Here is a 12,500-nt window from a genome sequence, read left to right on the forward strand (position 1 = left end):
AAAACTCGGGAAATTATTGTGGCACTTGCACAAGCACGTAACCAGAATAATGAGGAGTAAATTATCTACTGCCTTAACATGGGTGACAATGTGTAGGCACCAGGAGGCAGTGTACAATGAATTTTCCATTTTCCAGTCTATCGTGACCTATGAAACCGTACAAGAATTGGCAATGACGTGTAGGTGTGATAACAAATTGCATGATAGTGTTGTAACCCTTTTAAACAAGATTGCAGCTGCTTTTTACAATGCCTGTCAGTGCTGGCCCATGCTGGAGACTAGAGTTCAAATTATGGTGATTTTCATAACTCTGCGGCATCTAACCTTCAAGTGCTAAGTGCCAGACTGTGTTTTGGCTTCCATCAATCAAATTTTCGACCATAGCTGGGGAAATCTACTCTGCCACCGGAAATTGAATTGGAGTTTGTTTTCTTCACAGGTTGAATACCATGATGATATCTTGGAAAGATTCGTACAGATTCCATCACTTTCCATTAGGGTTGAGTTCGAATGTACCAGGGGAACCAAAGATGCTGATTGGGAGGTTATGCCACGCATCAATAACTGATCTAGGCAACCATGGTTTTTTGTCAACTCTCGGATTGGCATCGGAAGTTTGATTGATGGAAGCCAAAACACAATTTGGCCATTGGCACATGAAGATGAGATTCCTCAGATTTATGAAAATCACATTAAATTTGTGATAGTAAACATTTTTGTTTTTCTTTTGTGCGAATGCTCGAATAAATGCCACTCTCAACACACACAGGCCCATGCAAAAAATATTAAAAATCTATTTACAATCATTATATTACAGGTCATAAAACCAAAAAGTTTATAAAAACAATGACCCACTCTCCAAAAATTGCCGTAAAAGATATGTTTTTAATTCTTTCTTGAGACCAGTTAAAGATGGTGACTTACGCAAATCTAATGGTAGTGAATTCCACAGTTTAGGGGCACACACTGAAAAAGCGTTATCCCCGTAAGTTTTCGTGATTGATCGGGGTTGGTCTAACAGCTGGTTAGATGCGGACCGCAATACCCTGGAATGCGATTGAAAACTCAGTCTGTCCGCCAGATAGCTAGGGGAAAGGTTGTTAAGTGATTGTGAAACAATACGATAACTAACAAGAAGCCAGTGTAGGTCAAATAAGACAGGCGTAATGTGATCAAATTTACGACTCTGAGTAACAATTCTGGCGGCAGTGTTCTGAACGTATTGAAGCTTCTTCAACTGCATTTTCCTACAGCCGTAGATCAAGGAATTGCAATAGTCCAGTTTAGATGTTACAAAGCATGCACTGCAATTTCACTCTCCCATGTGAGATATTTTCTAATCTTTGATAGGTTCCTAAACTGGCAAAACGATGATCTGCAAATGTCTGAGACGTTTACATCAAATAACATGTTGTGATCAAGTATTACTCCCAGGCTCCTAGCATTGGCGATGGTTGTCAGCCTCTCATTACCAATACTGAATTAGCTGTATGGTACCACGGGTAAATAAGCATAATTTCTGTTTGTCATGATAGAGTTTCAGCTTGTTTACGTCCACGCTATCTATCCTTTTGAATGAAAAACACGTGTGCCGTGAGTGAGAATCGAACCCACGTCCACGGAAACCCCATGGCTAACCAGTATCTTCACTGATTGCTCTGTTGCCAGCAGGGTTCCATTCCCACTCATGGCACATGTGTTTTTCATTCAAAAGGATCAGCCAGTAGTAGTGCTCACGACTAATTAAAGACATGTTTTGGCATGACTCATGCCATCATCAGTTTAATGTGTTGTTTCCTTTTCCACTGTTTTAAATTCGCTTAATATTTGAGTATGTTGGCAATTTGAAATTTAAAATACAGTAACAGTTACAATTCTGCCCGTGCAAGTGCACAAGTGTTATTTACATAATCGAGTTACAAGAGGCAAAAATCATTGTTTTGTTGTAATTGTGCATTTAGTTCTGGCTTTAAGAGTGGATGTCTGTAAAAATCAAACAAAATAAGAAATCCGTGGCAAACGATTAAAAATCGATTTCTCTCATACTTTCAAGACAGAAAGAGTAATGTCTCCTGAGAACTATGATATACTTGCTTTGGGAAAATTTCGTTTCATTTTTGAGAAAAATGCAAATTACCGAGACGCGCCAAAAATTCCGTTCGGACGAGTGAATTTTGTCCTCGCTTTAGAGGTGTGTTTTAGAAACCTGAAGCGCCACTGATCAACAATAATTTCAAATTCGTTTTCAACAATCTAGTGACTGTAGTTCAGCCAAATTTCCGAGCAATCAAGCTATTCTACATCTTCCAAATAATTATATTATCGGTGCATGTATTTTGTGTCCAGAAAAGTTGGTCTCACAAAAGATTCCCTAGCGAATGTGCTAGGTCTCTGAATCCTTCGAAACTGCGGCTACCAGATGTTAAAAGGAAGGTTTTTCAACTAATGTAAACAAATCTTTGGGCAATTGTGTGTGCGTGACGCTTCAAGTTTCGAAAGTGTGTTGAAATTGAATCGTTTGTGACCTTTGGCATCAAAACACAGCAGCATCGAATCTGTGTTTGTTTTGACTTGAAAATTCATAAAACCGCTTTAAACGGTGTTTAGAAAGTGAAATAATGACATTTTCCATTAATGCTTACCTGTTTTGTTTTTAAAATGGCATCTTTTTCGGTCTTTTGGACTGGATTGACCACCGAAAGTCATCGCGAAGGTATCAGCACATGTCAGCACAATTACCACAGGACAACCAACAAGTACTTCCCTAGCAGTTTCAGATGAATTTCCGCAGAAATTCTTTGTCTTGAGATTAGTAATTGTAATGTCAATAAATGCAGTCATGGGAGAGAAAATCCTGCATTTTATTTATGCTCATCGTGCCAACAAGTATCTGTACGTTTTGCTGGTAATATTTGTATTTCTATCTACCGTCATGAAACGAGAACACTACCATACCCTATTTCCTATTTCAGGCTACATTTTCCAAATTAAATTATATGTTGCGTTAACACAACATCAGAAAGTGGAAAAGTTACTTGCCGAAAGTTTCTCTGAAACGAAATGAGATCGCACAAAAAAACATGGATATCCGGAACTGGACAAAATGGGAGATCAAGAACGACTTGAAATTTTACACTCTGACTTCGACCCAGGCCTAAAACATGAAACAAGGATAGACAGAATGATGGGTGGGGTCGCATATAATTTTTGATTCACCAAAGTAATGTGAGGGGTGCTTGAGAAAAAAACATGGATATCCGGAACTGGACAAAATGGGAGATCAAGAACGACTTGAAATTTTACACTCTGACTTCGACCCAGGCCTAAAACATGAAACAAGGATAGACAGAATGATGGGTGGGGTCGCATATAATTTTTAATTCACCAAAGTAATGTGAGGGGTGCTTGAGAATTTCAATAAACATTATTAATAATATGATCATTAAAATTTATATTGTACTAGAATACACAATCCAAAAGACAATACTCGGCTGAAATTAACAGGTGCATGACTTTACCAATGCTTCCAGCAACTCTATGTATGGCTTCTTCCTTTTCTGCTTTATGTTTGAAGTGTCAATTTCGAAATGCTTGCAGATGTCCTGCAACATCGTTATCGAAAACTTTGAAAGTTTTGATGCGGCAGCCATTTCACAGATGTTGTAGGACTGATATGTGATTGGGTGTTGGATTGAGATCTCATTCATCACGTCATGACGCATCTTCTCAAGGTCTTTCTCAGCCATGGCGGAGAGCACATCGTCTTGGTCGTCATCATCATCAGTGAGGTTCGAGGTTGATGGAACTTGAATGGATTTTTTGGCAGATACACGGGAAAAGAAGCCGGTAATCGGCAGTGATGTCAGGTATTCATCTGATTTGAAGAGAAAGGAACCATCAGCATTGCGCGCTTTTCTCATTGACTTTGACACGTCGCTGGCATCCGCTTTTCGTCCTGTCTCCTCGCCAAAATGAAATAGGTCGCTGAAGTAGATCTTTTGCTTTTCATTTAAACGTCTGCTTGTAGCAGTATGCTTGAGCGTCCATCCCATTTTTGCCGAAGGTACCTCCACTAATTCTTCAGAAGTGATGGCCTCATGATGCTGTTCAATAGATGCAGTCCCACTTTCGAGATTTTCAGCATAACGTAGCATTGCCATGTCAAGTAAAGACTCTCTCTCCAGGGTGTACTTTTGTCTTTTTCCGTCTAAATGTTTCTGAAGGGATGAAAATCTTTGAAAGCTTTTCACACATCCATCTTCAGGGCAAGTGGAAAGCATATCATCGTCGGTGTCACTGCTGTCTTTAGTGGAGGAGATTGCCTTGTCCTTGCCTTTAATGACATGGTGTTGCCTGGGCGTAATGTCAGAGAACAGGAGGTCACTACCAAGCACGTCGCTTGTCTTGCTGAGGGATGGTATTTCAGTAATTTCTTTTAGAGGAAACCCACTATAGGGAAGGTTTTTACCATCTCCAACTTGATAAGCTCTCCTAACCTTCATTTTTTCTTTGTCAAATTCGATGTCATTGATAAGGCTCACACCCTCCCATTTTGGAAAAGGATCGGGGTCAGGAATAGTAAGGAGACCACAGAGTACAGTAGCAACACCACGTACACCACCATTGGATTCCATTGCTAATTTCATGTCTTCTGCATTTGATAGGTCATAGCCGGAGTTAAGGTATGATCTCATGTGGTTCTTTATAGTAGCAGCTTTGCGATCGCATGGCCCCTTTCCGCCTTGAGGATCTGAAAAATCCATTCGCACGTTTATATTGTGCTTCACAGAAAGTTGCCGCACTCCAAGTATGGTGGCGGCACTGTGGTAGCATCCAGCGTTGTCTTGTCTGAAGCTCACTGATTTCAGCTCGGGCATTGCACTCTTCATCTTTTCGATCACATCATCTATGATGGCCAAGACACACAGGCTATCTTGATTGCTCTTCTGAAACACATGAACAAGAGTCAGAGTCTGAAGGATCTTGCCAGTCACCTTCCTCATTGCCACACTAACATGCCAAGAGAGACCACGCTTACCGAACCAGTCTGCTTGGCTCTCTCTGTATTTTCTTGGGATGAATTTCATTGCCCAGTCCATAACAACTAGTGCAGAGCTGTCATCTAGGGCACTCATGATGTCAAGGCGGGCGTCATCTTGATTGATGGAACGTAAGATGTGTGCTTTCCAAGCTTCAATGTTCTTCTTGGACTTTACCACTAGAAACTTCATTTCTTCTCTGTCTTCATATCTAATATCCGTCTTTTCTAGCTGCAACTCAACGTCTTGGATAACAGACGGAAACAGGATACATCTATCACAAACTAGATCAAGCTGATGACTACATTTGGAAATGAAATCAGGGTCATTGGCAAGACTGAGGGCATAACTTGAGCTAGACGACACATGGACCTGAAACGATCGAGGCACCAGCATTACTAATAATCACCTACCTAAGGAATTTTGCTGCAAAATTAATTCCTCTTAGCATATGGGCTACGGGATATCTGTAGTTGCTCTGTTAGGTGGATATCATATCAACACGTGCCCTTTTATTGACACAAACTGTCATTAACAGTAGTTATTTGAAAAAGAAACTAGGATGCTGTGAGTAAATTAGGCACTTTGAACACTTTGTAAGGTAACTGAACTTATCAAAATTTCTCAGTTTTGCGAATCAACATCATCATATTGGTTAAACGAAGAATTTTTTTGGAAATATCACTGACCTTGTAATCGCCTATTAAGTAACGCTTTGCCAGTTTCAGCTTTCTTGTTTGTTCCTTGGCCCATGAAAGACCACACCTGTAGACGTCACCAAGTTTATCCACAACTGCCATCAAGTCTTCAAATGATTTTGCACCTTCTACAGAGAAGTAGTCTAAGCCCTGAAGCGAGGTACGAACAGAAGCAGAACAAACATCCAGTATCTGGAAAAGACTACTACGGCTCAAAGGTGAGTTAAACCTTGTCTCCACACAGTAACTCTGATACTGTTTAACAACCTGTTCAGGAATGGAGTTTCGTACGACGTTTGGAATCTTAATTTCACTGCCAGAAAGCTTCAACGTTTTCTCCCCGAACGGCAGGTCTTGTACCACTCTAGTACTTGAAATGAACGCCAAGAAATGGTCAAGCTTGTCTAGTGGTATTCTAATTCTGGCATGCTTTTGTAAAGGAAGTTCCGCAGCTCTTCCATGGAGCAACAGGTGGTGCCTCGCAATGTTGTATCTATAGCGAGAAATATTCGGAATTCACCTTTGAATAGTTTTGAAACTGACCTTATCGGAAAAGATTGAGAGAATTTGTCTGCGACTGCTCCTGTGACTGGCATTCTCATAGCATTCTGCTAAAGCTTCTAACAGTGAAGAATCTAAGGACTCCTCCTCGTCATTATCATTCAGTTTCCTATCTTTTAGAGCCCTAAAAATCATCTCAGAATTATTCGGAGCAATTTCTTCTAGGGTGGCGTAGACAACTTGCCTAGCTTTGCGCAAATAATGCCTCTTTGTCCGTCCTGTTGCTTCATACCATGGCGTCTGCATTGAGGTACGCACTGGACTTACGTCTCTTGCGACAAGAAATCTGTTGAGCTTATCCTTTGGAGTCTATATTTCTTGAACATCATCCTCAGATTGCCTGATAACTGACTGGTCTGTAGCTTGGGACATAGCAGAAGGTGTAAATAGCATTGATGGAGCTTTACTCATTGGAGTCATTGGCATACCTTGATGCTGCTGTGGGGTTGGGAATGAAACTTCAGGAAGGTCGTCCTGGAATGAGACGGTTCAATGGTTACAGTAACTCCAGTTTTTAATTAATAGAAACTTTGCACGACCTGGTCACGTGGTACAAAATACGCGACGCTGGGACGCAAGTTACGCAGTGGGATATCCAGAAGTAAGTAATTCAAACCACTCAAGCTTGACCTTCCTTTGTTTTTGATGTGCCACTGTGTATCTTCCATTGCAGTATGACGGATTTTGCACCATGTGACAGGGTCCTGCAAAGGACCCATTGGCCACTTCATATGTAGCTCTTTTGTAAACTTTTCTGTTTTATTCTTATCATATTACGACCCGTTTAGTTTCTTATTAGTGGGACTCCAGGGTGCGAAGCGGCCTGGGACAGAGCCCCATACTTAAGAGAAGATGGTCAACCTTTCTTCGTTTGGTTGTCACGTGATTGACCGAGGGTACGTCCGTCAGTACAGATTCTGGGGGTGGGAGATGGGAGACTATGAAAGGGAAGGGAGGAGAGTCTTAGGAATGCGGCCTTTCTAGAATGGGCGCGAATTTTTGTGGCGAGAAATGTCGCTTTAGTGCAGCTCACGTTTATCCCATTGACTATCACTTTTGAAAAAAGAATAAATGATTAATTCGACTATAGTCAAGTTTAAAACTCGAGTAGAAACTCGAGCAAAACACATTTCTGTTGTTGTGTCAACAAAAACAATAAATGGCAGAGAAAACATAACGTGCAGAAGACAGGGTTTGAGCTGAGAACAGAGGGAAAGTGAGAGGCAGAGAGGGAGAATTAACAGGAAAATAGCAAGCGAAGAATTTCGCCAACGAGAGCGCTTTACGGCTAGAGAGAGAAGGCGAATATCCCCTGCAAAGTGACTGGCTTCCTGTGCTTTAAGATGGACCGTTACAAAAGCGATGGGGGAAGCCAAAAATTCCCAAAATCTACCCCCTCCCCCATCACTTTTCCTAATGGTTCATCCCCTAACGTAGGAAGGCATTTGCAAACCTTAAGACCAGTGCATACTAAGGTGGTGGTAAAGGGCGATTTCTTGAACCGTAAATTGCTTGTTTTATTTCCCGTGCCATGTGAAATGGCCTTTTCCTGGTGAAACTTGGTAACTGTAGGAAGCCGTGATCTTTGGTATTAATTATCTGTTAAATGAAAATAGGGTGTTTTATTCACCACGAGTTGGTTTTACGTTATTTTTAATTTTATTTAATTTTGAGAAAAATTATGAAAACAGCTGGAAATACAGACCAATGATATGGATTAACTGTTCCATGAAACAGTTCGGTTAACAGTGCAGAGAAGCCTTCGTGACGTGGCCGTTGTCTGGGACAGCCAACGTGGCGGAAACAAAACCGGAAAGCGTTTTGGAAGGTCTCGAGATTCCACCAAATGTAACTGTGACAAGAAATCTTAATGCTTGAATAGAAAGTTATGTTATTTTCTTTTCCCTTGAAACGTGAAATTGTCATTGTCCATGAGATGAAGGCCCGCGAGCAGGCTACGTGAGATATAAAACGGTCATTCTATTTTCCAGGAAGGGTAATCAATACCCTCCCCCTCCGCCATTTCACCAGAAAAAAAGCATGAGAAAATACATTGGAAGCAAGAAGCTGAAGAACCTTTGGGATGCCATCTCGGTAATTGATAATCGGTATGCTGAGAGAAAGATTGACAGGATAACATACTTGCAATGTTGTACCCTTTAACTGCACTTATAACTCATCAACCTCTTTCTCGGGACTTGTCGATGTTTTAAGCATTCTCATTTTATCGCGGCATGATCTGCAAATTCCTGAAACGGCAACCAACAAATTAATTCAAGAAATTCGAAGATAAGGCCCAAGTCGCACTAGAGGACAAAACTGATTACTTGTGTCAAAAATAGATTTAATAGCACATTAATGAAACACCAAGTGCAACCGGTTTGTTTACCAAAGGACAAAATTTGGTCACGGGCGGAAAAATTTTAAAGATTAGGTCGACTACCTCTGGAGCAGGCCAAACTGATGCAAATCAAAAGCGAGGGTGTTTTGAAGCGGAAATGATTTGACTGGTGATATGTAACAGAGTCTCCATGCAATAGACTTTGCTGTAAAATTAATTACGTTGTCATTTTCCAACATCATGAATCCCGGTGACCAATTTTTTCTGTACGAATTGCAACAATTTTCACAATATCCATCAGGATGGATCTATCCTGGTTTGCCTGGCCGGCATTGCGTGATGTTTTGTCACCGGCCGATTTCATTTTTGGATTTGTCTAAAGTAAATCTGAAATTGCCATCTAGTGCGACAAAAAAACATTTCATCTCAACCAATCTGACAAAACAGAGTGATGGACACCTTACCAGATCCAGCTTGAATAAACACGCCTGTCAATCTTAGCACCATTTCAGAGTCTTCTTTACCTACTCCTCTGTCTCCTTTTGGCCAGATTTTACTACGGCCTTTCCCGTGGTTGGATAAAGCAGGCGGTATTCTGCATCTGGTAGATGCCCTCGTCCATCCTAAACCTAGCTTTCCACGATGACGGGGACATATGGTCATCCTGTCCAAAGAACCTGGCATTTTAAAAACTGCGGCGCGACACAATATTAGGTCTATCTCGTTTTCTGGACCAGTAAACAAGTATGATGCCGAATGATTAGAAATATCTTTTGAACATGACGATAGCGGGATCTATCTCTTACGTCAGAACCACATATTCCCCCAACTATTACCTTAAAGGAGCAGCAAACTTCCATATTCTCGAAGAACATTTATCGAACTGATACCAGATACACCAAGATAAGTGGAAACATAACTCGTGGTTGGTGCCCTGTGGTAATTGTGCTGACATGTGTTGATTCCTTCCCGATAACATTCGTCGGTCAATCCAGTCCAAAATATCGACAAAGATGCCATTTTAAAAGCAAAACAGGTAAGCATTAATTGGAAATGTTATTATTTTGCTTTCTAAACAGCGTTTAAAGCGGTTTTATGAATTTACAGGTCACGGCAAACACGGATTCGATGCTGCTGTGTTTTGATGTCAAAGGTCACAAACGATTCAATTTCAACACAGTTTTGGAGCTTGAAGCGTCACACACACACAATTGCCCAAGGATTTGTTTACATTAGTAGGAAAACCTTCCTTTTAACATCCGGAAGCCACAATTTCGAAGGATTCAGAGACCAAGCACATTTGCTAGGGGATCTTTTGTGAGACCCACTTTGCTCGACACAAAATACATGCAACGATAATATAATTATTTGGAAAATGTAGAGTAGCTTGATTGCTCGGAAATTTGGCTGAATTACAGTCAATAGATTGTTTAAAACGATTTAGAAGTTATTGTTGCTCAGTGGCGTATCAGCTTTCTAAAAAACACCTCCAAAGCGGGGACAAAATTCACTAGTCTGAATTGAATTTTCGGCGGTGTTCGGTAATTTGCATTTTTCTCGAAAATGAAGCGAAATTTTCCCAAACCAACTATATCATAGTTCTCAGGAGACATTACTCTATCTACCTTGAAAGTATGAGCGAAATCGACTTTTCATCATTTGCCACGGATTTTTAAATTTTTACAGACATCCACTCTTAAGCAGCTGATGTAGATCGCTTCTTTGAGCTTAAGGCAATGTCTAGTTTTGGCTGAATCTACAATCTTGAGACAATCAACCGAACACTTGCGGTTACAACTAGGTGAAGCGTTCAGCTGTTTGAATACATGAGAATTTTTGTCAGTTGAGAGATGCTTTTTTACTCTGGTTGCGAAGTGGCGTCACGTCTCGCCAATGTAACGGGAGTTACACCCCACACAAGTAAATTGATACACAACCAAAGATTTTAATGCATCACAAGAGCACTTACACTGGGATTCTTACGAGTTTCCTTAGTTTTACTTGCTTAAGGTATAAGGTTGGTCTGATTTACACATTGGTTGACAGAATATATATATATATATATATATATATATATATAACTAACTGCAGACAGTACTGTTTCGGCCTTCTGGGCCTCATCAGTGCAGTGCTGATGTCTGGGATGGAGGTTAAGCTTATAAAGCCACCCCAAATGTCCCACACATGTGGTACATCTAAGCCATGCCAGAGTGCTCAAACTAGCGAGCTAGTGAGCATGCGCAATTGCTAGCGGCAATGACTCATCCCAGTAGAGTGCTCGATTTGGACATAAAAGCAAAAGCTTTGTAATGCCAAAGAGCTATATCTAACTGCAGACAGTACTGTTTCGGCCTTCTGGGCCTCATCAGTGCAGTGCTGATGTCTGGGATGGAGGTTAAGCTTATAAAGCCACCCCAAATGTCCCACACATGTGGTACATCTAAGCCATGCCAGAGTGCTCAAACTAGCGAGCTAGTGAGCATGCGCAATTGCTAGCGGCAATGACTCATCCCAGTAGAGTGCTCAATTTGGACATAAAAGCAAAAGCTTTGTAATAGCAAAGAGCTATATCTAACTGCATATATATATATATATATATATATATATATATATAGTTTGTGTAGAAAGAGTAAACAGCAACTTCTTCCGTGGTCAAAACTTTTAATAAACGTTTCGCCCTTCGGGCTTCCTCAGTATAGAGTGTACAGGGTTAAAAATACTTGGAATAAAAATGTCTGTAAGGCTAAGACTTAAATAGGCCAAAAAAATTTTTACAATGCAATCAAAATAACAAATAAGAACAATAAAAACAATGATGTGAGAAGAAAAAGGTATTAGACCCCTAGGGTATTACATAATAATGTAGAGAAAATGATGTAACAAATTCCCAAGTCAAAGCCTTTGAACAAAGGCGCTTTCTAGCTCACAGTGCCATTTTTCGTAACAGGATCCAAAAAAAAGGGCTTTGAATGGTTCATAACAAAATCCTAGTCATCAGCACCTTAACTCAAGCATTGTGTGCTATACTCTCAGCCCCGAAACAAAATCCTTGATTGAGCCTTTGAACAAAAGAATCCCTAAATATATAACAAATAAGAAATAAAAAGGAGAACACTTGTGAGTGATGAAAATAAGGTGTTAATTGTATCTTATTCTATTCCTAGAGTGGAATTCTGATCTTTTATTTAAACCATAAGGTTGAAGGGTGCAAAGTTGTGCACTCCAGAAAGCTTCTCTTGTAAGCAGACGATGGTCGAGGCTATTTTGATCGCTAAAATTACCAATTTGTTCAATGATGACGAAAACGAAATCCGACAAAACATGAGTTTCTTTGTTAAAATGTATCGCCACTTCACAAGTGTTCTTCTTCGTGCTTATGGCCGATTTGTAGTTTCGAAATCTGACTTTGAACTCGTTAGTTGTTGATCCTACATACTGAACATTACCTTTGTTACAAGTGATCAAGTAAACAACATTTTTAGATTTACAATGAAGGTGTTGTCTGATGAAATATTTCCTGCTTGTACAAGTGCTGGAGAAATGACCCGATTCTACTAAAAAATTCTTACAGAGATCGCATTTCCCTCTACATTTAAAACAACCTTGTATATCTGTGTATATGGTGCGGCGAGGTCGTGCCAAGATTTCTTTAATGTTTTTGGGTCTTCTAAAACAGGGAATGATAGATCCCTTTGGGAAAATTTTGGCTAGGGAAGGTGAATTGTCAATGAGATGCCGATGGGAATATAGAATTTTCCTGATGCTTGGCAAAGAAGGATTGTAATCTAAAAGTAACGGAAAAACCTTATTAGATTGCTTTATATTGGGAACAAGCAAATTCTCCCTGGGAATGGATTTGAC

This window comes from Montipora capricornis, chromosome 10 (assembly GCF_036669925.1).
Source record: "Montipora capricornis isolate CH-2021 chromosome 10, ASM3666992v2, whole genome shotgun sequence".
Taxonomy (NCBI): domain Eukaryota; kingdom Metazoa; phylum Cnidaria; class Anthozoa; order Scleractinia; family Acroporidae; genus Montipora; species Montipora capricornis.